General features: G+C 45.5%; 1 pseudogene across 1 annotated transcript in view; it reads left to right on the top strand.

Annotated features, from left to right (window-relative positions):
- Positions 1-1,810: 1,810 nt before the first annotated feature.
- LOC310799849 overlaps positions 1,811-12,402 on the top strand; it is a 449,550-nt pseudogene continuing 438,958 nt past the window's right edge. The window contains exon 1 of the transcript in view: positions 1,811-2,050. The product of the transcript in view is annotated as an uncharacterized misc_RNA (transcript). The remainder of the gene's footprint in view (positions 2,051-12,402) is intronic.

The following is a 12,402-nucleotide window of genomic DNA, read 5'->3' as shown; positions in this document are numbered from 1 at the left end:
ATAAACAACTGCATGTACTTCCATTATATTTTATTTTATTCTTTATTTTAATTTTTATTTTTTAATAATCGATTTTTGACATATGTGAATCGATGCAGAATCGTGCACGTCCGCATCGCGATGCATCTTATAATCGATTATTTTTGACACCCCTAATACGCCGTCCACAACACCCTTCCTGGCCACCATGCTATTTCAGTAGCAGACTTCATGACATGTACAGTATGACGTTGATATACTGCACAGTCTACGCACATCTAATAAGATGATTATTATCCAACTTATTTTGAGTTCAGAAACGTTGAGCATCTACGTATCCGTGGAGTGCAGAAACCTACAATGCTAACATTTTATTCTGGCGAGCAGGCTGAAATGCCAGCAGTGTTACTGGAGGAGATGCCAGCAGTGTTACTGGATGCCAGCAGTGTTACTGGATGGCAGCAGTGTTACTGGATGAGAGGCCAGCAGTGTTACTGCATGCCAGCAGTGTTACTGCATGCCAGCAGTGTTACTGCATGCCAACAGTGTTACTGGATGGCAGCAGTGTTACTGCATGCCAGCAGTGTTACCGGATGCCAGCAGTGTTACTGGATGAGAGGCCAGCAGTGTTACTGCATGCCAGCAGTGTTACTGGAGGTCAGCAGTGTTACTGGATGAGATGCCAGCAGTGTTACTGGATGCCAGCAGTGTTACTGGATGCCAGCAGTGTTACTGGATGCCAGCAGTGTTACTGGATGCCAGCAGTGTTACTGGATGAGATGCCAGCAGTGTTACTGGATGAGAGGCCAGCAGTGTTCCTGGACGTCAGCTGTGTTACTGGACGTCAGCAGTGTTCCTGGATGCCAGCAGTGTTACTGGATGAGATGCCAGCAGTGTTACTGGACGTCAGCTGTGTTACTGGATGCCAGCTGTGTTACTGGATGCCAGCAGTGTTCCTGGATGCCAGCAGTGTTACTGGACGTCAGCTGTGTTACTGGATGCCAGCAGTGTTCCTGGATGCCAGCAGTGTTCCTGGATGCCAGCAGTGTTCCTGGATGCTAGCAGTGTTACTGGATGCCAGCAGTGTTCCTGGATGTCAGCAGTGTTACTGGATGAGATGCCAGCAGTGTTCCTGGATGCCAGCAGTTACTGGATGAGAGGCCAGCTGTGTTACTGGATGTCAGCAGTGTTACTGGATGAGATTTGATTGCGGTTGTCCTGATGATGGCTGTGTCGTTCTGAAGACGACGTCATCTTGGCGTCTCTGAAGCAGGACATCTCACTCTGATGGTGATGTGTGTGTGTGTGTGTGTGTGTGTGTGTGTGTGTGTGTGTGTGTGTGTGTGTGTGTGTGAGTGTGTAGGCTTGTATCTAGGTAAATGTGTCAGAGCGGTGGCACTCTCTGGCAGACAGCCTTTTGTGCTGTTCCCTCTCGTTCCCCGGGCGAGAGAGCCTCATTATACAGCCCAGAGATGTGGCCTTGCTCTCTGCTGCTGCTGACTCCCACACACTCAGTCACTCTGGAATTATGTCACGCACGCACACGCATGCACACACACATACACACACACACACACACACACGCACGCACACACACACACGCACACACACATACACACACACACGCACACACACGCACGCACACACACACACACACACACGCACGCACACACACACACACACAGTCACACACACACACACACGCACACACACACACACACACACACAGTCACACACGCACACACACACACAGTCACACACACACACACACACACAGTCATACACGCACACGCACACACACACACACAGTCACACACACACACGCACACGCATGCACACACACACACACACACATACGCACGCACACACACACACGCACGCACACATACACACACGCACATACACACAGTCACACACGCACATACACACGCACGCACGCACACACACACACACACACACACACACACACAGTCACACACACACACACACACACACACACACACACACACATACACATGCACACACACACAGTCACACATACACACACACACACACACGCACACATACACACGTATAGAGACTGTACATACACACACGGACATTTATAAGAGCATCACACCATGTGGGCGTATAGAGCAGATTTTCAGGTGGCGATGAGGAGTTGTTGTGTTATTGTTTCAGTGCAGACATGCAGACAAGAGGCAGACACTGTGGGGGCTGATGAAGCCCAACGGCTGGAAAGCACTGCCCTCGCCAACACTATAGCTACAGTATAGCCAATGATGCTAATTTAGCATTTGGACTGAAGGTGACAGGCTGTATCATTATAGTGTGTGTGGATTGAAGTCGTGGATAGCGGCTATGCTATTTAGTGCCTATATTCTAGAACATGACACTTTTTTCTTTCAAGATTCAATGCCTATTTCAGTATTGCGCGTATGAGAAACTGTACAGGTGCATATTATGATAGAGATGTACCGGTGACAAAGACAGCCATCTTTACTGGATCAGCTACAGTACCATAAGTAAGTTTGGGGTTTGTGTTCAGCTGTTGTGTGTCATCCCCTCTCTCTCTATATATCTCCTCCTGTCACTTTCCACAACACACCTGTCCAATAAAGCTGTGCTTCTGTGAAGAGATGCAGCGAGATGATGTAGCACAGTGTTCTGTCTTCTGTGTCTGTAAAGCATGAAAACTTTGACTAACACTAAATGGATTAGTATTCCAGCTGTAGCACACAGCAGCGTGTTGGAACTGCTGAAATAACCTGCAATTATTCATGAGGAAAAACTCTCTTCCTTACCGGCAGCTGCAATCACAATCAATATTTATATTTGTACAGGAATGGAGGAAAACATACTCGGACTTCAAACTCTCACACAGACACACCGACTACCCACACACAGACACGCACACGCATACACAGACACGCACACGCACACACTCACACGTACACACACACATACATACACACACACACATGCACACACACACATGCACACACTACCATTATCATAGATCAAAATCAATTTATGTTCTATAAACAAAGATAGTTTCTCTAAACAGAGTGATGTATATTGGGCCAATACTGGCCTTTTATACAAAATAAGATATCAACCAATCGCAGTGTTGTTGTCCACCTTTGATGCATATCATGCCGTTTGATTGATTACATATTTATTTTTGTTTGGCAAAACATTCCGATCTTCATAAAGTATTAAATTATTGTTATTATGTAGCATGAGAATGCATTGCTCCATTGTTGAATGATACCGTTATTTCATTTGTAATAAAGTTTTTGTTATTATTAGCATATGACTTTAGTTCACTTTTAGTTTCTGATTTCTGTGTGGTGCTGATGGACAGCTCCGTTTTAATGTGAAAATAAAAGGTGCTCTGAGAACACATTATTTGGCCTCCTTGCTGGATGTGGGCCGCAGACATTTTTGAGATTCAAGTGGACCACGATTCGGAAAAGGTTAGGGACCGCTAAGCTAGGCTATACACTTATGATTATGCTAACCTAGCTTTATAAACGTTTCCATGGTTACCACACATGGAGGGGCTTACTCGTGGAGTTCCTCTCTGTCTGTCTTTTCACATGAGGAGATCCGAGCGATTACCCAGGCGGTCGGAGTGTCGCTCTGAAACGACCTTACCAGTCCTCCTCCCTCCTCCACCACAGCGCTCCATCAGCTGTGTGAAGAAGCCCAGATGTGATGGGTGGTGGTGCAGGCATGTCTCTCTAGATTCCTTCACTCTGCTCCTCCTAGAACCTCTTTGTCCCCAAAGCCTTTTCTTTCTTCATAATGTGCCTGTTCTATTTATATTGCTCGTTCTTTTGTCGCGTCGGTGTCCTCTCTCTCTCTCTCCTGCCACCGACCTCTCTTGACCTCTCTTAAGCTGTCGTGATGTCACGCTATAGGCCCACATGACCTGTGACCCCAGCCCCCTGACCAGTGGGAAAGCGGAGCCTTCCCAGCAAACTGAATCCCAATCCACACAATCCCAATTCCTAGCAAAGCGATGGGGGGGGAAGGGTGGGAGAGGCAAGAGGAAGGCTCTCCAAGAGTATTGATACTCCTCCTTTTCTAATCTGGGGTCATCTCTTTGTGCAGACACATCTGCAGTACAATGAACCCTATAGGAGCTCAATGCAGGCCAGACTAAAGGAATACTCCATGTTCTCACTCGATTGTCCCATTGGTCAACTTAGTGAGAACATAGACACCTTATGTAGCCACGCCCATCAGAGGAAAGAGAAAACTATTTGAAGCTTTCGTTGTTGGAGTCCAGGTATGTTTTACAAGAAAGTGCTCCTCATTGTCGACGATAACGTTATCTGACCTGGCTAACAGTGGATACTCCGCTTGCTTGCGGTGTACCGAGCTCAAAGTAGTAGGTTACGTTCTTTATTTTACCCCCTGCACTGTCCGCTACAAAAACAACTCTCTTCTTCATGACGTTCTTTCATATTTGGCGCCGTGACCGCCGGAAGTGTTAACACGACCCGGAAGAATTTGGCCCACCCCCGCGTCTGAACATAAGGTGAATAGACACCAAAATGTCTTGTGGTACAACCCAGTCGCCAGTATCATGATGTACAATCTCAACGTGAATTTGAAACAAAACGTCTGTGTTTTATGTTTCTAAAACATGTCATTTGATGTTTCTACAAACCTACAACGTAAACGGGGGCGTCCAGGTGGCTCACCTGGTAGAACGTGTACCAGGTTAGAATCCAACGTGCGGTCATTTGCTGCATGTCCTCCCCTCTCTCTCCCCCCTGCCTTCCTGCCACTGTCTAGCACTTATGGCCCATTTCCACCGCTGGTATCAACGCGGCCCCGCCCAGCTCGTCACGCTTTTTTGTCTCATTCCACCGATCAAAAACAGGGACAGCCCGAGTTGAGTTGGGGTTGAGTCGTGCTACTTTTCGTACCTGCCTCGTCGGGGTTCTATTCTGTGAACCCGGTACCATACGGTGACGTGAAAACATTGTAGACGACTGATTTGTCAGGCAGAATCGTGTTTACTCTGTTGATCTACTGACTGTCAATGCAATGCTGCATACCAGTTTAGTGGGGCTTACCTTCTCTTCTGTTATGCTTTTCCATCAGTCTTTTGTGTTGCTGCCTTCGCCTCTGGTGAAATAAAATCGTGGCGGTGGTTTCAATTGTCCAAAAGTCCGCTGCTCAGGAAGCGCTTGTAGTTGCTGCGTCTTGCCTGGTGAGGCCGCGGGGGTAGAGGCTTCACTCTGTAGCGCAACCCCCGTCCCTCGCGCAGCGCATGTGAGTTTTGACTAACAGCAAAGTGATATCCATTCTCCTGGCCGATTGTCACATTTGCCCATGTACACTGTAGGTCATTTAGAGGCACCAGTATTTCATAAACAGTTTAAAAGTTCTGTGTATGGATTTAATTGTAACGTTATATGTTATAGCCTACTTCGGAATATGGGCGGAGGGCAGATATGCGGTCGCTATGATGACCAGGTGTGGGCGGGGGCAGATGACCAGCGGTGGAAGCAAAACGTCCATCGGGTTGAAACAAGTAGAGCCGAGTGGTGACGGCCTGTGCAGGGCTGTAAAATGTGGTGGAAATGAGCCATTACTGTCCTATGTTTCACACTGTACCATGTACCAGCACAGAAGAGAGTCTGGCTGCTCTTACTCTCACCTGGTCTAGTTGGGGGGGGGGGGAAAGCTCTGTTATCTTTACAACCATCCACCGAAAGTACCAAGCAGGCGTGCTTTATTGCACAATCCAAATCCTCGTCAAAACTTGCCATTTTCAGCGTGTAGCAACGCTAGCTTGCTAGCTAGCTTTGTTGTTGTTGTCTCACAGCGGCGGAGGCATTTGAGAGCGGTAACGTGCAGCGAGCGGAGAGGGATTTCCCTTCGCTCCGACTGAAATGGTCGGAGCCAATGGCAGAGCTTAGCCCCGCAGCCTGCTTCCAGTGAGTCAGACTAGGCTTAAATAAGAAAAAACATTCATTGTGACTCACGGTTGAAATGTAGACTTTTGAAATAGGGCTGGGTATTGGCAAGGATCTCACGATACGATACGTGTCACGATACTTGGGTCACGATACGATTGTATCACGATATATTGCGATGCGATACATATTGCGATATATTGCGATATTCTACGGAACACACTGTGTACCACCCAGGTAGTGTAATGAACATCACTTTATACTGATAAGTTAGTGGACAAATTTAGTCAAAACTACTGAGTGTTGAGTGTTACTGAACGCATCGATATGGGAAATATCGATACAGTATCGATTAGGGGTGGGAATCACCAGATGCAGAGGCCTGGCATGGCATGGCCTGAAGAAAAAAAAAGTTTTTTTTTTTTTTTTTTTTTTTTTATATCGCGATACTTGGCGTCCAAGTATCGATACAGTATCGGGAAATAAAATATCGTGATATATTGCTGTATCGATTATATTGCCCAGCCCTATTTGTAAACGCTGTGACCATGACTGCGACTTGAACATACCTCTACATTCAAAGTGTTGAATGACCTCCGAGATAATGAGAGGCTTTTCTTCTGTTGAGGAGGAGGAAGGTCTCTCTCCTCCTCCAATGCAAGGCTACATGTTAACCTACATTAACCTGCATTTAGCTATAGCTTCATGCTACAGTATGTGTGTGAGTTACTGTGTAAGTGTATACAAGTAGCCTATTACATTACAACATAAAGCTTCTTACATGAATTTCATCCATGCAAGCCAAGCATACACTACATGTACAATAAACACAGGACTATGTAGGCAACATAATGCACTTGTATATTTGATCATCTCATTTTCCCATTTGCTTTGGCAACACAAATGTGCTTACATGCTTTGCCAATAAAGCAGGTTGAAACTCAAACCGAGAGAGAGAGAGAGAGAGAGAGAGAGAGAGAGAGAGAGAGAGAGAGAGAGAGAGAGAGAGAGAGAGAGAGAGAGAGAGAGAGAGAGAGAGAGAGAGAGAGAGAGAGGCGGGGGGAGAGGGAGAGAGAGAGAGAGAGATGCGGGGGGAGAGGGGGAGAGAGAGAGAGAGAGAGAGAGAGAAGGAAGGGATAAAGTAAATCTTTACACATAACCCCAAGCAAAAAGCCATTAAATCATTTAGTATGTTTTAGTCAACGTGCGCACGCACACTCACACACACACACACACACACACACACACACACACACACACACACACACACACACACACACACCACACACACACACACCTACACACACACACACACACACACACAGAGTTCCTGCGATGTCTGGCAATGCTTAATGGCTTTTCAATGTTTTGTCTAACTATTCTGTTGGAACTGTTACATCATTATGGATAATGGTAATGAATGATGTACCATTTATTTAAAACCACAATTGACTTATAAACAATTGAAAATATTATATTTATGAATGATTATATCTTATTGTTAAGTAGTCTTTGTTTACAACCAAATACTGTAATCAACCATCTAAAAAAAGAAATGTTTTCTTTGTTTTATAGAATATAGCTGGTGATATTGTTTGTGATAAACACCACTGCCAATGAAGTAACAGACATAGTAATTGAATTGAAAGGGAACACAGTGGGGGAGAAAGGGGGAGAGCGAGACACTTTGGGGGGAGAGAGAGGGAGAGAGGGGAAATAGAAAAGTATCTACATAAAGATAAGCTGTGCTGTGTGTTTATTTGGACAGTGGGGGGGCTGTTTCCTGGTGGGGAAACTAATTGGTATATCGTGCAGTCTGGACTGATCGTATTGTGCTGTGCCTTCGCTAATGAGCAAGCTGCTTTTCCAGGACTGGAGGAGAGAAAACAACCAGCTCACAGTTTGTGATTACAGCTTGCGATAATAGAGAATATTAATTTTGTTTGTGTATTCTGGGTTCGTTTTGGGGTTATTTTATTTTATTTTCAGATGTTACGCCAAGATACGAGATCTGTTTGTCTGTTTGTTTCAGTGATGAGTAGGTTTTTTGTTTTGTTTTTAAATAAAAAGTTGATATTGGTCTTTTATTAAAAAGTGTTTATCTATGATCAATATGACAGTTTGTCATAGATTTGAGCTCAATTACTTCTGAGATGTTTTGATTGAATTCCACCCAATATATGCATGATTATGTTTCTTATTATAATAGGGCGGGCGGCGGTGTGACGCATGCGCAATCGAGCGGGCGAGGCCGGGCAGCGGGCGAGGTCACGCAGTGGCCAAGCTGCGTCTGCCTCGCTGAAGGAGTGCGTGCCCGTCCGCATGTCCTCCTGTGTGGAGTTTGCATGTTCTCCCCGTGCTCCCTGGGGGTTTCCTTCATATAGGAATCCCTCACCAAAACATGCAATATCCTGGTCGCTGGAGTGGTGATGACCAGAGGAGGGGTCGTTCAGGGCGCCTGTTCGGAGGGAGGGATCACTCCCCGTGATCCTCCCACGTGCTATGTCCTAGCTCCCCTAAGCTTCCCCTGTCAGGTGAAAAGAAGCGGCTGGCTAACTGCCCATGTCTCGGAGGAAGCATGGAGCTAGTTTCGGCTCTCCCCAGATCGACAGAGGGTGGAGCAGCAACCAGGATAAATACATTAAAATGAGCACTAATGGGGGATAAAAATGGGATAAAAAACGTGTCATTTTTTTTAAAGAGTACCATCATCACTTATGACAGTGAAAATGTTGCAATGTAAACTCGTTGGTAGTAGGCTATGCTAACTAGCTAGCATCACTCAGCCAACACAGGCTAACGTTAGCTGGATAAGTACCAGACTTTGATGGTGGTTTTGGAGCTGGTCCTTTGCTCACATCGCCTGTAGCCTGAGCAGGAAAGACACGACTGTAGATAGGGGACTACCACTGCAGCTAGTCCTGGGTTCGATTTCCATGTAGCCTAAAACGTTCCCACATTCATCCTACCTGCTCTAAAATGCCAGTAATAGTCTGTGGAGAGCATCTCCAAGCACATTGCCAACTGGAAATGTGTACCCTGACTCCACGGCATGGATCAAATAACTATTCATGGGGGGAAGGGGGGGTTACCAAATTCCAGCATTAAATGGAACAAGTTCACACCTACTCCCCCCCCCACCACCACCATGGCATCTTTCTCTTTACTGAAGATAAACTGTTGGAAGTGATTTGTCCATTGACCTTTCACTCCGTGGCCAGAATTTCAAGATTCAAGATTCAAAAACTTTATTGTCTGTCACAACGCAACAGACATTTTTCGTTTGACCAGGCTCAGGTGCATGTTACAAGACACATTAAAAACACACAGACACATGTAATAAAAGACAAAAGTGACAAAAACAGTGTTAAGATGTTAAAAGTGCAGTGCCCATTTAAAAGACAATACTAGAGGGGAAGTGCAGTAGTTAAAAAGTAAAAAAAATGTTAAAAAGTTAAAGTGCAGTTCCTACTTTAAAAGTTTAAAGTTACTTTAAAATGTTTTTCCGGGCCAGTGGGACTTTGTAGCGTCGACCTGAGGGAACTAACTGAAAGGACTGGTGAAGGAGGTGAGAGGGGTCCTGTGTGATGTGGGTGGCTTTCCTGATGACTGACCGGTTGTACAATTCAGACAGGGGGATTCTGAAAGCTTTAGCTCCGTTCCAAGAAAATAACCTCTCTTCCTGGTTTTGTGTTGTAAAGCAATCCCCCTTTGTGTCTGATAGGCTGACAAAAGTTGTCTGTAGCTGTGTTTCCATTACAGTTTTTCGCAAAAGAATTGCGATATTTCTACAACTTCGACAATGTACAATTGCGACTTGTAGGCGTTTCCATTGAAGTTGCGTTTGAGTGATTCCCCGTTGCAGCAGCTGGCCACAGTGATTACGCACGGGGATCTGCCCCATATCCCGTCCCCTGCATGCTCAAATCCAACCAATGGTCAATGCAAATCCCAACATGAAGTTACAATGCATATAAACGAGCCTGATTATCAATTCAAAAGAAAATGAGTCGCAAAATGTTGCTGGCTGCGTGAATGCAGTCAGCGCGACAGGCAGAGGAAAAAAGGTAGCCTAATAGCCTACAACTGGTCCGATTTAGAGATGGAGGGGGGAAAAGGCTGATTTGGTTCTATAATTGCACCTGAAACGTGTGCAATGTATTAGCCTACTCACAGTCACTGTATTCACTTCAGACAGCACCACCGCACCAGTGTGTGCTTTTCATCCTCTCATCTCGCCGCTGTGCCAAATGCGCGCACACAGGCAGCCTGCTGTCACCATGGACCGATTTCTGCCATTAAACATTATCTAATTTGCCCGGCTACGCTTTTGCATAACACTCGTCTTTCTGCTAGGTAGCGTTGCTTCAAAGTTTTCCACTTGCTGCGGAGGTTTTGACACGGCTATCGAACCTTACTTACCAAACTTATTTTCCGCTCCTTTTCCAAGGGATAATATGGGTCACATGACGTGCAAATGCGAAAAATGTGTTTCCATTACACTTTTGCGATAAACTTCTATATCGACACGTCTGAAAAACCACCTCATGAGAGCGGAAAAACTTTTTGCGATATTTGGGAGGTTTTTCGAAATTCACGTGTTTCCATTACCCAATTTCTATTGCGATATTTAGATTTTGCGCATTTCTGAGGGTAATGGAAACACAACTTGTGATAGATTTGTTTGTTTATGGTATTAAACGTACTACTGTCTTCAAATGAAGATGTAGCCTAATGATTTATTGAGGCTCAAAATGCTCGGCACACAGCCTTTAATAGAGCGACTCTCTTGACCCTCATTTCCTAAGAAAGAGTGTATTGATGTGTCTGGTTGATCTCATGTGATGCCAAAGTCAATGTTCCTGTTCCCACGCGCTATGCTGTGGATTTATAGGGAACAGTAGTATACATCCTGTACTTACTGTCAGCATTAGAAGTGTCACATGATGTCTATACAGCAGACATGTACCCCCCCCCCCCACCACCCCACCACTCCTGTGGGGTCCTGATTCATAGATGTGGTCTATACCAGTGGTTCCCAAAGACGGCGTCGGGACCCCCCCGGGCCAATTAGGATATTGAAGTTTTTTTTTTTTTTTTTTTTTTCAGAACATAAAGAAAACAAAACAAGAACAGGAAAAAAGAAAAGAAAAAACATATATACATACATTCGACATTACAATGTTACAAAATGGTGCTACCAGTCATAGAAAATGTGCTTACAAAACGATAAAAAAAAGAAACTCAATTACCGCTTTTAGCCTGATCGAAATAGGTCAGGAACGGGTCCCAAATAACTAAAAATTTCCTTAAAGAATTTGTCCTCTGGAACCGGAGTCTCTCCATACGTATAACTGAGATCATGTCTGTCTGTCAGCCACAGCTGAAAAGAAGGTGGAGAGGAGGACTTCCATTCCTTCTAAATTAGTTTCTTGGCAACTGTCATTCCCTGTGTCAGAGATTGCTGCACGGCCGTTGGGAGGAGCAAAGAGGACTTCGAGCAGCCGAAGATGGCGAGTTCATATCAGACGGTTTTTGACACGGGCAAAAACAATCTCACATTCTTTGGTGGTGATACGTCGGTGCCACCGTCTGTCATCATGAATGAGAGGTCAGGCCAGGGGGGGCGGAGGCCATTTGGTCACCAGGCATTTTCCTGAGATTGTGTGATAATATGAGTCACAAATATAAAGTGGGATTGGTCATTTTTTGCATTTCATTTTCACTGAAAACAAGCTGTGATTTGGGTCTGTACTAAACAAGCATGTTCCCTGGCATACGGCATACCTCTGGAGAATGTGATTTGTAGGTCGGGGCATCTCTGTAGCAGCACCAAAAAAAAATAAGTCATGGTGTGTAAATTGTGCGTTGTGACACGTCTTATATATATATATATATACAGTAGGATATTCTGGGTGACCTGTAGGCTACAGCCTCAGTGGATGATCCTGACTGGACCAGATCTGATTCTTAATAAGCCTCTAGTTTGCATACAGCCTAATTGTGCTGTGTGAGCAGAGTCCTCCCCCCCCCCCCTCCTCCCGCTCTGCTGCAGCCCAGGCAGGCTGCTGTGTATTTCCCATAGTGACACTAAGCCTGGCTGACAGGGAAGCTGTTTGGTGCGCTGCAGATCTGCTCCCCACAGGCCTCCCTGGTGTCACGCCAAAGTCCTTCCCCCAATATAGTGCATCATAAAAATACCCCCCCCCCTCTCTCTCTCTCTCTCTCTCTCCCTGGAGTACTGCTGTTTCATACAGTATGTCTCTCTCTCTCTCTCTCTCTCTCTCTCTCTCTCTCTCTCTCTCTCTCTCTCTCTCTCTCTCTCTCTCTCTCTCTGGAGTGCTGCTGTTTCATACAGTATGCAAGAGCAACAAAGGGGGAGATGAACTCACATGAGTTTGTTGTTCACTTTTCCCATAAATCTCAGTCCTCCCGGCCCCTCGGGCGTTCCACTGTGTGATGGTCTGTTTTTCTACCTGCCTAC

Source organism: Poromitra crassiceps, assembly GCF_964638095.1.
Source record: "Poromitra crassiceps genome assembly, chromosome: 28".
Taxonomy (NCBI): domain Eukaryota; kingdom Metazoa; phylum Chordata; class Actinopteri; order Beryciformes; family Melamphaidae; genus Poromitra; species Poromitra crassiceps.
The sequence above is the reverse complement of the archived record's forward strand: the minus strand, read 5'-3'. Positions and strand labels throughout refer to the sequence as shown.